Source organism: Cygnus olor, chromosome 2 (assembly GCF_009769625.2).
Source record: "Cygnus olor isolate bCygOlo1 chromosome 2, bCygOlo1.pri.v2, whole genome shotgun sequence".
Classification (NCBI taxonomy): domain Eukaryota; kingdom Metazoa; phylum Chordata; class Aves; order Anseriformes; family Anatidae; genus Cygnus; species Cygnus olor.
In genome coordinates, this window is record NC_049170.1 from 88,598,424 (window position 1) to 88,619,732 (window position 21,309).

Sequence of the window (21,309 nt, forward strand, 5' to 3'; positions counted from 1 at the left end):
CACATGATTCCACTACTTCCACTAAGTCAAAGAGATTTTGAGGACAACATGTAAACACAAGGATGTTCAAGTACAAGTTAAAATAACAACAGAAAGAACAAATACTATCATGTTTTCCAGATTAATTTTATAGATGTATTGTCAACAGAAAAATAACACTTAAATTCTTTTATCAATACATGGGCATTTTTAAATGCGTGCAACTTACAAGTGAGCATTTACATAAAAATATAAAAAAGCTGTAAACTTGCTGTATGTAATCAGGCATTTTAAATGGTATTTTCTTACCTAAAAAAGGTACTTTCTCCTATGAGCAATGGCTACACCTATTCCAGACAAGTAAGTTTATTTCCTGAATTTCTAAAAGCTTTTTTTCTACAGCTGTTATTTTTCTGTGACACATTCTAGGTTGTCTCTTTTTCCTTAGTCAGTGTGTAAACCTTCCTTCCTGAGAGTCAATAAAGTTCAGCAAGAATAACTGCTCTTATTTTTGTACATTTTCAGCATTATGTCTTCCTGGAATATACCCTGCTGTCAGCAATTCATTTGCAATCCTCTCAGTCCAATCCTGGGACTGTTGTTGGCATTTCCATAATATTAATCATCCATTGACTTTTCCTCTAGCATCAGCAAGAGTCACATGTTTAATTGTGTAAATGCTGGGTGAACATATTCAGTTATATCAGGCTTCTGAATCATAATTGGTGATGCTGTAATATTCCACAAAAGATTTTACATTTGGGAATTAAATAGCATAATGATTCTGAAACTACTCATTGAGAAATAGAAAATGAACATGTTTTTGCCACTGAATAAAGATGTATACCTTGAATTGTCATATTCAAATTCTTTAGAAAAGATTATGCTGTATAACAACAGAAAAAAAAAAAAAAAAAAAAAAAAACGTTCTCAACTCTGAAAATAAGCAAGATGAAATTGCTAATTGCTAAATGCAACACAGTAGCTATGCTCATATTTGTTACTGAAAGTATTTCTTGTTTTCTCAAAGACAGTATATTATGAAGAATAGTTTTAAAAGAGATATTCAGCATATTTACCTTTCTGAGCAAATAAATTGTGTGAGCCACTCAGTGTGCCTCAGTTTAAATAAGAGATTAGTACTTGATTAGAGCTAGTGCTTTCCTAATAGCCCATATGTGTTAAAAATATTCCTTCAACATAAAAAACAAGTGATATTATTGAAATTATTCATTTTGTACATTAATTTCAGCAGAAATTGCTGCTTATTTTCCTGTGGTGACCTTATTAAATATTTTCAGGAATATCCTTTATTAAATTAAAGGTTTAGTGCATAAAATTCAGGTGCCTATTTTGAAAATATGAGTTGTTGCATTGCTTCTGTCTACTGAACTTTCACCATCAGCAATGGAATTTTATTTTTCTTGAATCAGCTTTGTGTGTCCACGCAGCATCAACATGGGATACTTGGAGCATCCATACTGTTAAAAAGGTAGTCAGTCTGAAAACAGGCTGCCTGAATGTTCCAGTCATACAGGGTTGGCTATTAACCCAGAGTGGGTGGTACATATGGCTCTGCTACATCAGTTGTGTGGTGCCTGGGGCTGTCCACACTGTAGAATGGTGTGTGCTTATGCTAAATTGCAGCAAAAGTTCAAATCACTGGATAATCCATCACATGTGTAGAAAAATAAGGACCAAAATGAGTGACAGAATAATATTCCATTCTCTGTGTTCCCTTGAGCTTTGGCATGTCTGCGTCAGTCCTGGAAACATGGAAAAACAGGGTGGAGAAAGGGTTAGTACATGTCAAAGATGTTCCATTCCAAAAGATGCAAACTGTTTCTGTGGTAGGGTCTAGCTAGGGCTTGCTTCCCCTCTTCCTTCTCGCTTAGTAGGGATGGATGTTTTAGCTTAACTCAATGATGTCTTGCAGCTCTGATTTCTCTATCCACTGTCATAAAGGTTTCAAGATATAAAAGTGGTTCTCCAGCATGGGCCATTGACCAAATTGAAGTACACCCACTCTGAAAAGATTCTACACAATGATTTCAGTGATTGCTCATTTCTGATCAAGAGCACAATCAGTCCTAGGGCAGAAAGAAGTTTTTCTGATTGAATGAGCCTGTGAGTTTGAAAGTTAGCAGGGTCTGAACAAAAAACCCTTATGAGATTCTGCAGAATTATTATTAGAACACAAAAATTCTGTTGCCTGTAGTGTCAACTGAGTGATTGAAAATTGGGTTCATGAGAACAGGTAGCGCTGCAAAGAGACCTTTCTTCTTCCTTGTTTTGTACAGACAGAAGTCATCTGCTGTATACATCTCAGGTTGATTAAAGGTATCTTGTGGGAGACAGTTTGGCTTGTTGGTTTTCTGTACTGTGAATAACAGGGCAGACAAATACAGACATTACTTTTTCTCTAACACTGAGGACTCAGGAAAAGGCACCTCATTTTTTTTTTTTTTTTTAATTTTTTATTTACATGTGCTCTTGATTTACATGCCACTCATCCAATTTATGGTATCAAGTCCATTCCTTCACCATTCACTCTTTCTTGTTTTAAAGTACTGCCATAATAAAATAAAAACTGTAGCATAAAATAATTCAAAATTATTTTGCTCAAAGAATTGGGAGATCAGTCTGACCTTTGAATCTTAAAAGTTTTACATGAGTTGTCTACAGCAAGCTTTTGTTCTATATAATATAATAAGGGGCATAAGAGGTTGAAAACCAATTCAGTGTAACATGCAATGTGTGTTCATGTTATTTGTGGTGCCATGATTGGAAATTTATAATGGAAGTGTTATTCAGGAAGTCTAGTTTATACAGGAGTAGTTTTGAGTTGCTGTTTCTTTCAAAGTTCTTGGCTGTGTAAGACTAAACCTAAAACGCACACAGTGGAATCATTAGAGAATTCATTAATATTTTAATCTCTATTATTTATTAAAAGCAATATTCAGAATCTGGCATTCTTACCTTTTCTTATTGCTTCTTCCTCAAACAAACAACCTCATTGATACACAAGAGAATACTTTTATGACCTTAGAGAATAATTGGGTAAAGATGACAGAATGTTATTCAGAATGTGTTGTTGTTTTTTTTTTTGTTTGTTTGTTTGTTTTTCCTTCAATTTACTCCTCTCAAAATACTTCATGTAATTATTATTAACAAGCCATTTTTCACATTCGAAAAAGTGAGCAAACTAGGACCAGAGAAGTCAAAAGGGCAATATTTTAAAATATGGGTGCCTGAAGTTATGTTGGACAACTGCATCTTTTTTTTTTTTTCTGCAAGACCAAGGTGCCTAAACATCCAGTTCTCTGCAATCTACTATTGTATTTTATTTTTTTCCTGACAAATAAGAAGCATCAGTACAGTGTAAGCAGATATTCATGTAATGAAGCAGAAATATCATGTAATAATATCTCATTTACAAAAAATAAACAAATAAAAATTATTGTCCTCAAATTTACTCACCTGCTACTATATATCTTTCTTTTGTGGTCCTCTTACTCATTAGCTGAGACATATAGTATTTCCTCTGATGTTCCTACTATTTCTTGACGTAGGTCTCCATTACCAAGACAGGAAAGGAGACTTTAGGAGTAGATTCATATTAATCACTCTGTCAGGACTGCATATCTTGTTCAGTTAGTGCGTAGCCCATGGAAAATGGGTATGACGACATTTGGAGAGACCTGGACATGCTAGAGAAATGGGCAGAGGAACCTTGTGAAGTTCAATAAATGGAAGGACAAAATCCTGCACCTGGGGAGCAGTAACCTAAGGCACCAGTGCTTGCTGGGGGCCAAGCAACTGGAAAACAGCACTCCAGAGAAGGATCTCGGGATACTGGTGAACAAGCAGAACATGAGTCAGCAATGTGCCTTTGCCACAAAGAAGTCCAATAGCATCCTGAACCTTCTTTAGGAAGAGCATTATCAGCAGGAGTCTCAGCTTAGCACTGGTGAGACAAATCAGTAGTGCTGGGTCCAGTTCCACGCTCTTACTGAATGAAAGATATGGACTCAGTTGAATGAGTCCAGGGATGGACATCAAAGATGATGAGTCCAGACTACCTTTCATATGAAGAGAGGCTGAGAGGTGGAACTCGTTCACCAGGAGAAGGATGTTTTCCTTAGAGCGCAGGAACTCTCCATCCCCCTGCATTAAAAAGTGGGCAGGGAGGGCAGACAACTGGGATGGCTGAGCAAGGACCTGCTGGTCAAACTGAGGTGCAAGAAGGAAATGCACAGGCAGTAGAAGCAGAGACATGTGGCCTGGGAAGAGTACAGGGATGGTGTCTGGATGTGCAGGGATGGGATCAGGAAAGCCAAGGCACAGATGGCAAGTGATACAAAAAATAACAGGAAGGGATTCTGTAGGTACATTGCTCAGAAAGGAAAGGCCAAGGAGTGTGTACCCCTTCTGATGGATGAGAAGGGTGAACTGGTAACAACAGATGTGGAGAAGGCTGAAGTACTCAACAACTTCTTTGCCTCGGTCTTCACTGACTGTCAGGCTTCCCAAGTCTTTCGTTTCCCTGAACCCATAGACGGAGGCTGGGGGAGCAAAGTCCCACCCACCATTGGGAAGAACAAGTTTGAGACCACCTGATGAAACTAAACACGTACAAGTCTATGGAGCCTGATGACATGCATCCCAGGGTCCTGAAGGAATTGGTTGATGTATTTGTGCAGCCACTCTCCATCGTATTTGAAAAGTCCTGGCAGTCCGGGGAAGTCCCTGGTGACTGGAAAAAGGGAAACATCACTCCCATTTTTAAAAGGGGTAGAAAGGGGGATCTGGGGAACTACAGACCAGGGAGCCTCACCTCTGTGCCTGGGAAGATCATGGAAAAGATCCTCCTAGAAGCAAGTCAAGGCACATGCAAGACAAAAAGGTAATTCTGAGACAGCCAGCATAGCTTCACCAAGGGTAAATTGTGCCTGACCAATGTGGTGGCTTTTTATGATGGAGTGACTGCATCAGTTGACAAAGGAATACCGACCAATGTCATCTACCTAGACTTTTGCAAGGCCTTTGACATGGTCACACATGACATCCTCGTCTTCAAATTGGAGAGAAATTATTTTGATGGGTGGACTTTTTGATGGTGGACAGTAGATAAGGACTTGGCTTGAAGGTTGCACCCAGAGAGCAGTGGTCAATGGTTCTATATCCAAGTGGAGGCCAATGACAAGTGATGTCCCTCAGGGGTCTGTCCTGGGACTGGTACTGTTTAATATCTTCATCAACGACACAGACAGTGGGATCGCGTACACTCTCATCAAGTTTGTAGATGACACCAAGCTGAGTGGTGCAGTTGATACACCAGAAGGAAGGGACGCCATCCAACGGGACCTGGACAAGCTGGAGAAGTGGACCTACGTGAACCTCATGAGGTTCAAAAAGTCCAAGTGCAAGGTGCTGCACCTGGGCTGGGACAATCCTGGACACAAGTACAGACTGGGAGAAAAACTCATTGAGAGCAGCCCTGCAGAGAAGGACTTGGGGGTTCTGGTGGACGAGAAGCTTGACATGAGCCATCAGTGTGCATTTGCAAACAAAACTTACACACAAACTTAAGTTTGTGGTACTTGCCCACAAACTTACTGCATCCTGGGCTGCATCAACAGGCCAGCAGGTCAAGATAGGTGATTGTCCCTCTCTACTCTGTCCTTATGAGGCTCCCCTTGGAGTACTGCGACCAGGTCTGGAGACCCCAGCACAAGAAGGATGTGGATCTGTTAAAATGGGTCCAAAGATGATCAAGGGACCGGAGCACCTCTCCTAGGAAGAAAGGCTGAGAGTGTTGGGGCTGTTCAGCCTACAGAAGAGAAGGCTCTGGTGTGACCTCATTGCAATATATAAATATCAATACTTAAAGGGGGGTTATAAAAAAGATGAACAACTTTTTTCTCAGTCAGATAATGACAGAACAAGGGGGAATTTGATAATATTCAAGACGCAACTGCACATAGTCCTGGGCAAGCTGCTCTAGATGACCTTACTTGAACAGAGTATGACTAGATAATTTCCAGAGGTCCCTTCCAACCTCATTTATTCAGTGATTTAAACATTGTTATTATAAACAATTTTGTTGAACGCTGTATGAAAATCTTAATATAAAAATACACATAAATTATTTTGTCGAATAACTACAGGTCATTACATCTGAAAAAAAAATAGCAATAGATTCATACATTTCTCGGACAGAACCTGGAAGAATATTTCTATCGAATATAGTAATGATATGGCAATATCCAATAATATGGCAACTTAACATCATTTTGTTATTTTCCTCTTCCCATATAATCCTGACAAGAATCAGATTGAGACTACATGAAACTACAAAATAAATAAGGATGTCTGATTCCTTCCTCCTATCATGCAGGGAGGCATGCACCCAGATTGCTTCAAGTGCTTGGAAATTTATAGCACTGCCAAAAACAAGCAAACAAAGCCAACCTTCTCCTCACTTCTTTTTAGCATCTTTGCTAACAAGACAAAACACAACTTTGCTGTTTCACCTTTCATTGATACATTATTTGCACAGCTTTGCCATTTCTGACTACCCAACCACGACCTTCCCAAAACATGTGATATTGCAGCAGTTAATTTTGCAATCAGACTCCATTGATTTTGGCAGGAAAAAAAAAAAGATCACAGAATCACAGAATCGTCTAGGTTGGAAGAGACCTCCAAGATCACCCAGTCCAACCTCTGACCTAATACTAACAAGTCCTTCACTAAACCATGTCACTAAGCTCAACATCTAAATGTCTTTTCAAGACCTCCAGGGATGGTGACTCAACCCCTTCCCTGGGCAGCCCAATGCCTAACAACCCTTTCAGTAAAGAAGTTTTTCCTAATATCCAACCTAAACCTCCCCTGGCACAACTTTAGCCCATTCCCCCTCGTCCTGTCACCAGGCAAGTGGGAGAATAGACCAATCCCCACCTCGCTACAGCTTCCTTTAAGGTACCTGTAGAGAGCGATAAGGTCACCCCTGAGCGTCCTCTTCTCCAGGCTAAACAACCCAGCTCCCTCAGCTGCTCCTCGTAAGACTTGTATGGATAAGTTCCCACTATAAAATAAATAAATAAATAAATAAGTAAATAAAGCTTCATCTGCATTTGTCACTAGAGATTTCACTGAAAGTCATGTACCCTGAGTGACTACAGAATAGTTTTCTGGTGGAAATGGTCAATGCTATCTGACCTTGGCTTAAGTAAAATATTGAAGAAAATGTACATTAGTAATAATAATTGTCTACTCATTTCACCTTCCCAAACATCACTTGAATTATTACTCTGGTCCTCAAAGTAAAGAATTTTTACTTGATGTTTCCTAGGGGAAAAAATGATCTACTCTTTATTCAGCCTCCACAAATAGAAACATAGCATTTATCTTTGCTTTGGCAACATTAAGTCTGTCTGATCTGGGTGATAAAAAGCAGAGATTATCTATTCCTGTCTGTCATTTTTGGCAAATTTGTGAACTTCTTATAAAAACAGAAAGATAAATCACAGCACCTATTATTGTCTTTGTCTTAATCTTTCTAATGGATCAGTGTAATTTTTGGGATGCTCTAGTAGGTCAGGGAAGTCACCACTGTAGGAGAACAACCTTGCCTACTTACTAAATGCTAAATAATGGTCTCCCATAAAGTCCAGATAAAGACTTTGCACAGAAAATTAAGCTACTTGTGAAGCACAGGAGTCCTGTGGAACTACTCAGCAGTTGCTAACAGAGTTCTATAACATTTTACAGTCCCTTCAAGGTGGGGGACCAAGACCAGTTGACTGTACAGATTATGGAGCATGCTCCTGTCCCTAATTCTAAAATCATTTCATGTAAGCTTACAAATGCCTAGTACAAAACTGACAAGCAAAAAACCATCAAATCGCCTGTAGTTTCTGATCAATGTAGACTGTAAAATTCAATTATACTGCTGTATAAAGCTGAAAAAAATACCACAGACAACAGCAACAGATATAATAATATAGGAAATAGTCATTATTTATGAATTACTGTGTAATGTGTCATTGTTTTTTCCTCCTTTCAAATGAGGAAAAAAAAATGTTTTCTCTAGGAAAAGCAAACAATTTGGGTATAGAAACGAACCGTGATAAAAATAACTTGTGAGTGCATGGAAAAACACTGAAGTTTACAAAGGAAGAAATGGAAAATAAGGTGCCTTTCCTGTTCTTAATAAGTAGACTGCTAGGATAATACTAATTACTAAATCAAAATATGTTTCTTATATTAGTGAATATTTTTCTTATATTAGTGATTGGAGAAAGGTCCAAACCAAAACCCTCAAGAACTAAAATTTTGAGGAAATGTTTATGCAGCAAGAATGCGGTACATGCCTCAAACTTTTTTTTTTTTTTAATCCTACAGGCATAAAAAATGCACAAGTGAAAGACAGAGGGAGAAATGGTAGAATATTTTTGAAGATATCTGTAAAAGAAACTGGTTAATTTGAAGAAAAAGGAAAGCAACAAAACACAAAATTAAAATTCTGGCACATTGCAACTAATTGGCCTGACCAGCTGACTTTAATTCTGACATTTTAATCCCCCCACCCCCCCTTTTTTTTTTAATTTTTTTTTTAAGTATTTTTTTTTTTAGTATTAAGTTGGTTTTTAAGTATTTTTTAAGTATTTTATTTTTTCCCACTCACAGCTTTTTTTATTATTTTAAGTTTTTTTTTCCCATTAAATCTGCTCAGGACATCTTGAAGACCATCATCCTCCAAGCTCTTCTCTCTTTATTAGAAAAAGTTTTCCTTGTGACAAGGAAAACAACAACAAATCTACCACCCTCTTCATTCCATACACATTTTGTTCTGTCTAAGCATAATCTCTCTTACATGAACTTCATTTAGGAGATAAACATCAGATGCAAGAATAGGAAGCTATCCAGAATGACCTTTGAGACCAAATTTCAACACACTGCAGTCCAGCTAAATAGGTTTTAATCAGCTTCTCCAATGCTGAAATTTATGCTCTAGCGTAAATGAGAGGTTTGTTTTTTTTTTTTAACTCATTGAAAATCTGTAGGATAAAGCCAACATTGTAGCTTTATACACTATTTATAATGTATAGTGTTAGTCTACATTAGTAAATATAAATATCACACATAAGCAGGAAATATTAAAAAAATCTGATCACCTTTAAATTGTGATTAGATATACATACTGTTGCCATAAGGAAAAGATGAACAAGCAAATGGAGCACTTACTTCTATTAGCTACTTACTTCTATTAGCCTGTCACCAGGCATGTGGGAGAATAGACCAATCCCCACCTCGCTACAGCTTCCTTTAAGGTACCTATAGAGAGCAATAAGGTCGCCCCTGAGCCTCCTCTTCTCCAGGCTGAACAATCCCAGCTCCCTCAGCCACTCCTCATAAGACTTGTTCTCCAGACCCCTCACCAGCTTCGTTGCCCCTCTCTGGACTCGGTCGAGCACCTCCATGTCCTTCTTCTACTGAGGGACCCAAAACTGAACACAGTACTCGAGGTGCAGCCTCACCAGAGCTGAGTAAAGGGTGACAATCACTTCCCTAGATCTGCTGGCCACGCTGCTTCTTATACAAGCCAGGATGCTGTTGGCCTTCTTGGCCACCTGAGCACACTGCTGGCTCATATTTAGCTGACTATCAACCAGTACTCCCAGGCCCTTCTCTGCCAGGCAGCTTTCTCATCCCCCAGCCTGTAGTGCTGCTTGGGGCTGTAGTGCCCCAGGTGCAGGACCCCGCACTTGGCCTTGTTGAACTTCATACAGTTGGTCTCAGCCCATCAGTCCAGCCTACCCAGATCATCCTGCAGAGCCTTCCTACCCTCTAGCAGATTGACACACGCATCTAACTATACATATATATATATAGATATATATTAATCTATTTCTTTCTTCTTGTTGGGTCTTATCTACAATTAAAGTATAAGTTTTCCAAGATAGAAATAGTGCTTATACCTAGTTTTGCAACTTTTTACCCAATATATGGAAAAGCTGACATATATTAATCATGCCACATTTCAAGTTTATATTAATCTTAACATAAATAAAATAAGTTCCTCTAAGACAATTCTTTCCTATCCTCGTTACCTTTATTTTTTTTCTGCCTGTTGTGCAATCAGTAGGTCAAAAAGCCTGTTGTGGCCCTTTGTGGTACATTGAGGCTGTGTCCTGATAATATATATATATACACTATATACATATAGTAAAAACCTACAAAAACAAAGTCTGAAGCTCATTTTCCTGTTTTCCAAGCTCTGTTTTCTAGCATACATAGTAGGGAGGCTGGTATCATCTGCCAGTTTTCTCTTTTCCATTAAAGGGGGAGGGAGGAGGCACAATGGGGGGAAATAGGAACAGCTTTTCTACCATACTAGTGGAGTACTCATATTACATGTGACATAGATTAATCTATATCCAGCAGAAAGTTCATATAGTCAAATCATCATCAAACAGTACATTTTTAGTGTGGCCACAGCATGACTGAATTATTTTAACACAAATTAATGATAATTGAAGTCCACTTAAAGTGTAAGAAGAGGTGTTGTCTGTGCTTTGCCTTGGTCATATTACATCCCTGTCATTTTTCATCAGTCAAATATAAGTAGATTGGAGACGTTTTAATAATATAACATACCCAATGTGTGTACTGCTGTAAAACAAATAAATCATTGGTTTTAGGCCCAGGAAAGCAAAATGAAATAAAACAATGTCAAACCAGATTTGACATACTTAATCCTTCCACAAGTATACAATCGTTGGCTTCTGACTTTTTCAATGGACTGAGTATATTTGTGTTAACTAAGTTGAAGGAAGCCTGTGGTATGGACATAAATTCAAAGGAACGACATTTTTCCTTCTTGCTATTCTCTTTCTCTTCATTTATTTATTTATTTATGAAATGCTTACCTTTGCAGTGTAGCAGCAAATAGGCAAAGGAAAACCTGATAGTCATTTCAGTTCCAATTTCATAGTTCAACATTTGTGTGAAAACTTCACTCATGCTCTAGTCACAAACTCAGAACTAAAATCAGAATTATGATGGATTCATAAAATATAATTTTATCCCTTTAATTTGCCTCTGTTTACTCTCTAAAGCCTCTCCACAGGCCATTTCATTCTCTACCTTTGACTCTACTCGTTAAAGCAGCAGCTAATTTTGAAGTTGTAATAATAGTTTACATAAGTGGTTTCCTCAAATGTATCTTCTTCTAAAAAACAATCTTTGTGCTGCAGATCAGATTTGAGTTCAAACTGCTACTGCTATTCAGAACTACTGCCAGACCGTTTCTCTGTACTTAAGTCATCAAGCATAAAAAGGAGACAATGATATTCTCTCTTACTCAGACAACTGTCATGAAGATCCATTCATTTTATGCTTGGGAGTTGTTGCACTAAATTCACTTGGGTTTATTTTGAAGTGTAAAATAACTGAGAGAACAGAATGCAGATGAAAGAGGGAATGAGAATCTAAGTTCCTTACATTTTTCTAAAACGAAATTAAAAAAAGAAAGAACAGCTGAAAGCTGAGTTTAAACTTAGGTCAGACTATAAAAAGTCACGGAAAACATTTTGCTGGACATGGAAAACTGTGTAAAGCAGTAGTGGTCATACTTAAATTTTCTAAAAATACATATCAGGCATGTTTTCCTCCAGTTTCCAGTTGTGTAGCTGAATTGAGGATGGAACAATACCAAAAATATTACTGATAACAAAGATGAATCAGGCTGTTTTATTTAAACAAATGGGCTGTTCTTTCCCATTTTCAAAGGAGTCTGATTTCAGTCTTGGTCTTGCTCCAACACAAGGTTGTGGTCAGGATGAAGTGTGTAGTCTGTTGCAATCCTGCTGGGCTCATCCATTTAACTAGAACTGTTTTTGTTTGTTTGTTTGTTTTTAAAATTTATTTATTTATTTGTTTTATTTTTGTCTATAGTTATCTTGAGTTTTAGTTTGAAAAAGAGCTGCCACCAAGAAGCTTGAAAAAGTCTGGTTTAAAATGAGAATAACTGAGTTCACTTCTGGCAGAAATTTGTTCTAACTTTGTTTTCTCCCTGTCCTGTCTCTTTTATTCTAAGCAAGGCTAAAAAAAAAAATAACAAAACAAAACAAAACAAAACAAAAAGGAATAAACCAGAGTGCTTAGTTCTCTTCTTCATTTTATGTGAGTCTCCCTTTCAAAGTTATTCTACATTTGTCCTGGCAGGTAATCATGGCTTGTAGTTTACACACATTCTATGATGAAAAAAAAAAGGAAGAAAAATAATGTATTTTTCAGTTGATATTCACTAGTTTCTTTTAACAACTTCCCCACAGATGATATAATATCAGATTCAACAATAGTTTGACAGATTATCAAACAATTTTTTTCCAGAATCATGTTCCTTCAGATTTTTTCTATTCTGTTTTATACTTAAAAAAATGAGTGTATGTCCTTAAAAACAAAGCCCTCAGAAAATCAGTCAGCAATATGACAGCAAAAATTTAACTTCCTTAGTAGATGCTACCAACAAGCAAGGTAAGAGTGAGGATTTGTGTGGAGCTTGTTTGGATGTAAACCAAGAAGCAGGAAAACTGAGTTCAGGATTTCATTGATATTGGAGGTATTTTGGAATGGAATTGATGATGACCTAAGTTCAGTGTACGAAGATGGAGGAAAATTCTTATTTATCACATATGCACGTATATAATATATAGAATATGTTTATGTACATATATATATAGACTTTTCCAGTTTTATAGCCAACAAAGGTCTCAAAGATATTTAATTTCAAGCACAAATGTTATCTTGTTGATTTTAGAAGTACTATTGACATATAAAAGGAAAAAGCCATAAAGACACAGCTATCTAATATAAATATTTATTTTGTATTATATTCCTTTGCAGTCAATGAGTTCCTATCAAATATTTTTTGTCTGCAAAGTATTATCAATTATAATGAAATTGCACTTCAAAACTGAACTGTTATCCAAAAATTATTTTTCTTTTCCTCACCCTTCAAAGCTTTCAATAGCTCTTCTGATGGAGAAAGAATAAAAACATAACAGCAACAGAACAACAACCCTAGTGTTCAGCTGAATAATGGTCTGAAAAAGCTTAATTGTCTGAATATTAATTTTCTTAAATACATCTAGATCACGTTTCTTTTGCCTGTAAACTAATCAGCAAAAAGTCACTTAGAACTAAGCTGGAATAAAATAGGATTGCTTGGAAGATGAAAATAAATAAATAAATAAATAAAACAAAAAACAACACAACAAAACAAAGTAAACCATGCTGATTCTTTTTCAAATAGCTCACCCTCTTTACTACAGACAAAAGCAAATTAAATCTTTATTTTTTTTTCGAAAAAAAAAAATCCTCTTTATTATCTTATTTGACATGCATGATAAAATAAACATTTCCCATAAGCTACACAATCCTTTTTACATTGGTCATTTCTCCCCCATTCCATGGTTCAGTTATACAGCTATACACTAAAGGCATTTTAGAAAATTATATCATAGGTAAACTCTTTGCAATATTAAAACAAATGAATAGTTCAGGCATAAACATTTGCTACAATAATGAAATAAAATCTCCTTTTTTCCCCAAAATACTCCAAAACAGATGGATGCTGGATGCTTGGCTACATTATGTCACATTTCCCTTAGGAAAATAAAATAAAGAAAAAATAAAGCTATAAAAAAAAAAAAGTCTTAAAATCTTGCTGCATAAATTACAGTTGAAAGTCTTGTGTTGGCATAGTGAGTACTACAAGAATAATAATTGAAAAAAATAATGGGACATTGGAATGGGCACTTATTTATGCGATTATCCATTCAATACCTGCAAATGTCTGTGCTTCTGTATATGCACAGATGTATTTCACTTACCATTGTGTTTTAATTTCTCACTTCCTCGACTTTGATATTAGGACTGCTTTCAGTTGGAGAGCTTTGTTCTTTAGCTCAAGCTGCAGTGTTTCGTGTTGTAGGCTAAGTAAGCAGTCCATACAAATCTGAACACCAGCATCAACCTGTGTGCCTGTCAGTCTTGCAGGTGCAAATTAGGAGGAGGTTTTAAAAACGTAAATTAATATGTGAAGGTACAAAACACTGTAAATCTCCCAGCCTTCTGGCAGGTGTCTCAGAACCTCCTTTTTTCAGTGTTCTTTTCAATATTTTCAATACTTTTCCACTCCTATTTGAGCAGTATTTCATAATAACTTATTCCCAAGCTAAGAATTGCTTGTTGGTGGCTTGCTTGGTTGTTTTTTTTGGTTTTTTCTTGGGGGGGAAAGATTCTTAAAGTAATTTTCAGATTTTTCAACTCTGTGCAGGCTCAACAGTGTTAGAAGCAATTGTATGTCGCTAACATGTAATACCTGTGCTCAATATGTAGAACAGCTTTTTGTTAGAGATCTGTAGTGAAGTATTTCATGGATATTTATTTCTCCTTTACACATAATGATTTTTTAATGTTTTTATATTATTAGCTATCTACTATGACAGTTTTGTGATAATTCTGTAAGAAGTCTCTTAAACCCCAATTGTTTAAAGGTATGAATATTTTGGTTTACATACTTACCACACTTTTTTTTTTTTTTTTGTTCTCTGTCATTTCAGGTACAATCAGGTTTTTCTTCCTCAACAACTTTAAAATCCTTTCCATTCCAAGACCATGTGTTTATTCTGAAGATTAACTCCAATTTATATTACCTCTCTCAGTAAGCTCACACATACTGATAAGAATTTCTTAAGTATTTTAAATTGTATTTGCTTAAATGGCATAAGTAAAATTATTCAAAATTCTTAGGGTCAGGATGGCTTTGTATTAAATTTGCTCCCAATTTTTTACCAGGATTTCTTTGTACCAAGAAGTAAATATTTTTCTTTTCCTTAAAGAAGATTTATTATGTCTGTTTTAGTATGCTGGAACTGTTTTTTTCAAAGTCCTAATATTCCCACTGACACTATTCTCTTGGCCCGGAAGGCCAAGTAGGTTTTGAAGCAGACACTGAGAAACAGGCATTCAGGGCATTGACAAACCTACAGGTAAACCCCTTACAACTGTCATCATCTATTTGTAATGAGGTTTCAGCCTTTTCCTTTTTGTCATTCTTTGAGATATCCTTGTTTTGAGATATATTGTTCAAAGTAGGCCTTTGTTAGATATTTGATTCTTAAGATAGAAAGTAAGAATACAAATAATACAGTTGTGTGTCTTATAATACATTCATTTTTGGTTGCTTTCAAGTTCACACCTGTGTGTTTTAAACATCTTACCTACATTGCCTCTATTTAATTACCTTATGTGAAAATGCCTATTTTAAAGTATGTGTATACGCACCTGATTTAGATTCTGCATAATGCAGAACGTCTATTTTCACGTATGTGTATACACATCTGATTTAGATTCTGCATAATGCAGAAATACCTCACTTGAGAGAACAGAAAATAAATATATTAGGAGGTACAGTATGACTGTATGTACAATATATTAAAGTTTTTATGGACTGTTGGTTTCTAACTGCCTTATATGGTTCATTAATCTTTAAGTTGCAGTCTGCGCAATTCACATAGGTAGATGAAATACCAAAATATAATTTCAAGCTGGCTTTTGCTCCTAAGAGGTGAAACCGGCACAAATATTTTTAACTGTAAAACTACTTCTGCTAACAACAGAGATTAAGATATCACGACTGCTAAGTTAGTAAGACTACTAGAGATCTTAGCGAGTGTTTAATAGGTTAACAATCAAACCTTCAAAATCTGTAACTTGTAATTTCTATATGTATTTTTTTCAGTTTTTTGTTTCACAAATAGTACATTGTTAAATAATACCTTAGAAATATAACTTGCTCTTTTATTCGTATTTAATGCATACTCACAGAAGAAGCCAGAAGCAGAAGTCTGACATACCCTGAATATACCTGCAAAGAGAAGCAAAAACAGTGGTAAAATTGGAAACCAGACACTCCAAATGATCGGTGGACTAACTTACAAATGTCTTTTGGATTGAGAAGAATAGAGAAAACAAAATAACAATAATATTAATAAAGCATAAGGAGGATTTTTTTAAAAAACAGAAACCAACCAACCAACCAAAAACAACAACAAAAATAAAACCTAAGAAGATTAATCCTTCATAGTATGGAGCACTGCAGAAGAAAATTTATTTTCTTCCAGTGTCTTCATGTTTTTTTAACCATATTTCTTTCAATCAGATTTCCGTATCAGATCAAAGTCACAGAATTCACAAACAATTCAAGTCTTATTCCAAGGTGAGAGAAATGCAGTTGCTTAGGTACCAGCCTTTCAGAAAAGGTTTCAACAATGCTATTTCAAATCTTCTCCTTTTCTCACCTTTATGAAGTATATATCTATAAAAACAGATCAGAGTACAGTAGGTTCAGCATGGCAGTATGATATGACTGCAGACCTAATTCTTTAATGCCAGTTTTATAAAAGATACCAGAATACAACATCTGTAGGTAAACAGGGCATTTTCACTTTATCCTTGAATTTGTAATATCAGTATTTTCAGACCAAAGAGAAAAGTAACTGTTCACCTACTACAATTCTGAGGCAATGGCTGAGTATCCCCTGGACACCAATATTCTCCTTTGAACTCAGAGCTTGTGGGCAAGGCAGAAGCAGAGATGATTAGTATTTCTGACCACTACTTTAATGAGAAATCCCTCAAGTTCATTTTCAAGGCCTGCACTGTGCATATATTTGAGAACTACCTGGAGAATTAGCCTCTATTTATGTAAAAAGATAATGATAAAAACAGCAACAACAAAATCAACAAACAAACAAAAGAAAACCTACTCCACTGAGATTTAGCCAAGGTTACAAGAAGACCACAGACACCCTTAGGTAGAAAACTTAGTATCAGAAAATGAGCTGAAAAATGTTTCATTTACATTACAGTGAATTTGCAACACTGATGCTGTTGCTACATTTTGTCTTACTGTTACTGTACTAGAAAAATGGCTTTCATCCACGTTTCATATAGGTAGACAGAACATAGAGAAAAATCAAGGTGTAGCAATGTAAATTGTTTTATTTCTGGAAATCTCATGTTATGATCTTTTCTTATTTCTAACAAGGCTTCCAGGATTGCATTCAGGCTACCATGGCTGACTGAAGAAGATGGAAATCAAAGCAATCATTAGGTGGTCTAAAGCCATCAGTTGGAGGGGTGAAACATGAAGTGCTCTATATCTGGATTTATACCTGACAAGCAAGGTATTTGCTGCTGTTCTCCTGAAGAAAGCTGTCATGCTGCCGAGCATACTTGCCATTGATTTTTATTTCAGAAAGAAACATAATCTTGGCCTCCATGTGTGTAAAGCCATGAAATCACAGTCACAAGGCTGAACAGCATTTGTTATATTATATATAGTGAACTCCTATTTGAACCTCAGAAAAGAGCTCCTGTTTCATATCAGTATTCCTACAGACAAGCACAGCTTAAAAGAATGAATGTGCCCCAATCACCTGCAATACTCTAAAATCCCTTATTTGCTTGGAGAGAAGATATTCAGCTACCTGCCAGAAGTTTTCATGCTTGAATACAGACTCTGAATAAAACCTGACATTGAAACACATGGAATAACACTTCTATTCATGAGACCAAATCAATTTTAAACATGATCCAAGTGGAAGCAACTATCAGCTTCGGTAGCTTTGAATCAACTTATTGTTATTATAAATATAAGTGAGAGGATTTATGAAAAAAATACTGTGCAAAAATGAAGTGTATACTGTTTCAACAGTTGTGAGCCACAGGAAGTTCAACCACCTCAGATTGACAAGAGGTACAAATTATTATAGTGCCAGGATAGTGGGGTCACAGATGGAGCAGCATTTACCTATCCTTGGATCAACCTGTGGTGTACAAGAGAGACCAAGAAGGCTGTGAAGAAACTAACTGCTGCAATATAGAAAATTCTCTTGTGATATTAAGAAAAAAATTATATACATACAATGAGGGTTTTCAAACATTGTGGCAAGTTGGCCAGATATGTCATGGAATTTCCATTTTTTGAGATAGTCGGAACTCTGCTGAACATGAAACTTTATATAAAATGACTGCTTTTTGAGCTGGAGCAGACAATATCCACCGATTCCACCCATCCTAAACTACTTTGTAACTTCACTGAACAATGTCACAATCTAACATTATAATTTTTTTTTCCCAACATAGCTCTAAAATAATCATGTTATCACTGTAATATTGTTTGATTTTTGTTCTTGCATGGTGTCTTTTGAAAAAAAAAAAGTATTAATGGATTAAAAGAAGGTATTAAGCCATTACAAAGAAACTATTATAGGGAAATGTGAAAAAAAGCTTTTCAATATGCATTAAGCCCAATTAAATATGTAAACAGTATGCTAATTTTAGCTTATTTCTTCCACTCCTGAGTAGTACATAAACTGCGACAGTTTAGGGGTATATAGCTGACATTGGGACAGACATGCTAGGGAGTGTAGACAACAGGCTGTATGAGTGTTTCAGCTATTTTTTCCCCTTGAATTTTCTGTCTTCATTGACTGAGACAAACGATGCTGTAAAAACTGCCCACTGGATGCAAGTAAGGGACTTTGAGAGACAGTTTCACAGCTTTTACAATCAAAATGCACCTTTAGGATCATCTAGTCTGCTTAATTGCCTGTTACACACTGCAGCACCTCATCTAGCAATTTCTGTATAAGCTCGTAACTGTTTTAAACTGCAGTTCATGACATAGTTTTCTTTAAAAAATCTGCAGTACTTTGTAGGGCAATTGTTCCAGTGGTTAATTGTCCTGTCTGCTAAAAATCTCCACTTTATGTCTACTTATATAGCATCTTACCTTCATTTCCAACCTGTCAATGTCACTGAATTTTCTCTAGATTAAAGAGTCATCTACCATCAGAAACTTTTCTCCAGTATGTCTCTGAGGGCCACAATCTAACTATCTATGACAGTGATATTATTAGGTGAAAAACAAAAACAAACAAACAAACAAAAAAACACCTCCCCACAGTTGAGCTCATTTATTCCCTCATTTTCATACAAGTCTTCCCAACTTTGAGTTATTACTATAGTATTCTGCCTCTTGTCTGCAGAATGGATACTGGGAACAGCATTACAATAACTGTCTTACAAGAGCATTTCACAAACTTGGTTATATTCATCCATACTTTCCACTTGAATGCATATGAAATTTGTGTGCTAAGACTTGCATCCTATTATGTCTGAAGTTGGTTCTGATACTATCCATAATCATCTCAAGGATTTAGTGCCCAAATTAGGATCTGAATCTTGCATTATATCCTGTTTGGTAGCCTTCCTATGCCCAAAACCACAAGGCTCCTGATGTTCATGGACGCCTTTTTTATTTTACTTATTTATTTATTTTTAATGCTAATTCCTGAAGCACTTACAATTCTCCTATGGGGAATACTTAGAAAAATACCAGGCTTGATAGTGACAAAACTCAGTTGCTATCATATGTCTAAGCCTCCTGTGTATTGACACACTGTACATTCTTTTTTTTACCTCGGTGATTTGATGCCACCAGCATGTGCTAAGACCATTTACAGGTTTGCCATTAGGAGTATTCTATAAGAAGTACTCTCTTTAAAATAAAATGAGAGGTGGTGGGAGAGACAGTCTTATCCTTCCATCCTTATGTGTTAATTTATTACCAAGTATACTAAACCCATGTATCTAGCCTATGCATTACTACGCTGTTAAAGCAGATGAGTCCAGGGAGTGAATTCTAGGACTGATTTTGCTGTTAGCACCAATCTGCTACAAGAAGAGGTAAATGGGGAATAATAGGGGCAGTGTCTTCCTTGTGAGTCCTGACTATACTGTGCATAGAGCACAAAAGCTGTACATGGTGTGACTTTGTACCCTCATAAATACAAAGCCAGTGTGATATTTACTGTGCCATAAATGCAGTGAGTCTGCTTTGGAGGAAAGGAAGGTGCATGGGATTTTTGGATGTGAATTCAAGACACTCATTGGAAGTTGTGAGCCAGGCATCCTTTTTGAGCCTATTTTATTAAGCAGTATACACCCAGCCAAAGCTTCCTTTGCTGCAAACTGTAAATCTGCACAAAGCCATCCTTCCACAAGCAATATTTGTAATTGCTAGGAATTATTTTTGGGTCAGGGTGCTCGTCTGATTTTTGCATAGAATAGTGACAGGCCCACTGGGCAGTTAGAAAATTAAATAATATGGTAACTTAATGGTTAGGACATTCACCAAAAAGGAGGGGAACCAACTCTTAAACTAAGCTCCTTTCCAGAAGGTATTCAGAACTTTTATACAAAAGTCTCCTTACATAAAGTAAACGTACAGTTTGGGAAGCAGTCATATTTCACCAGCTAATTCTTACTGTAGTCACCTCTTCTCCCATCCTGATTTAACAATGAAAATCCTTTTTTTTTTTTTCTTTTTTTTCTAGGTTTTGAAAGACATACAAACCTAGCAACAACAACAAAACAAAAACAAACAAAACAACAACAACAAAAACAGCAGAGATTATTTTAGTGGAATCTGAGGCATTTTCTGGTGGTGTTGGGTAGCACCTTGATGTGTCAGAAGATTTAAGATGTTGCTGAGATAAACAATTCCCATTGGCTAATTTAGGCAGCTAATCATTCAGACTTAAAGCTTTTCTGATTTTTATTCAAAGGTGACTGACCTGTGCTTTTGCTTTAAACAGAGAGCTTAGTTGCCTTATTCTGAGCTACCAGAGCCCTTATATGAATCAGGTGTCTACTTAATGGATAGAGACCTATGTCCTATTCCTTGATGTTGTCAGGTATCAATTTTATCAGCTTGTAGTTATTATACTTTTTTTAAGACTGTCATATTACCTTTTCCCTTCTGTATCCTTCTAATTACCAAAGTATGGTATATATATGAAATATTTCTAATTTTCGTTTTTACTTTTTTTTCTAAGTCATGTTAGTTCTTTCAGCAAGTATCAGTTTTTACTGTTGTAAATTTTACATTTCATTTGTTCTGACTAAATTTATAAAAATATTTCTTATTGTTCTTAATTTTAAATGACACAGCCTGTGGTGGTGCTACAGTGTTTCTAAACAGCTCTCTGCTTCCTCCTTTTCTGTATACTATGTTTCAGAGTTTTGAAATTTTATTTCTAGTGTCATTTCCATGTTCCCTTTTTAACTGAGGTCATTATTTTACTGAAGTAGTCTTTCGTAAGCATAGGATAGTGGGAGCTTTTGACATTTCATAAAATATTCTTAAACAATTCCCAATCATCATTCATGTATTTAAACTTC

At 36.1% G+C, this 21,309-nt stretch overlaps 1 long non-coding RNA gene across 2 annotated transcripts in view; it reads left to right on the forward strand.

The window, feature by feature from the left end:
- LOC121066096 overlaps nucleotides 1-21,046 on the forward strand; it is a 34,340-nt gene extending 13,294 nt beyond the window's left edge. The window contains exons 2-4 of one of the 2 annotated variants that reach the window (XR_005817505.1): nucleotides 14,619-14,719; nucleotides 15,886-16,276; nucleotides 17,108-21,046. This is a non-coding gene — a long non-coding RNA (uncharacterized LOC121066096). The remainder of the gene's footprint in view (nucleotides 1-14,618; nucleotides 14,720-15,885; nucleotides 16,277-17,107) is intronic. The other variant, XR_005817506.1, reaches the window with a different exon arrangement.
- The last annotated feature ends 263 nt before the right edge of the window (nucleotides 21,047-21,309 follow it).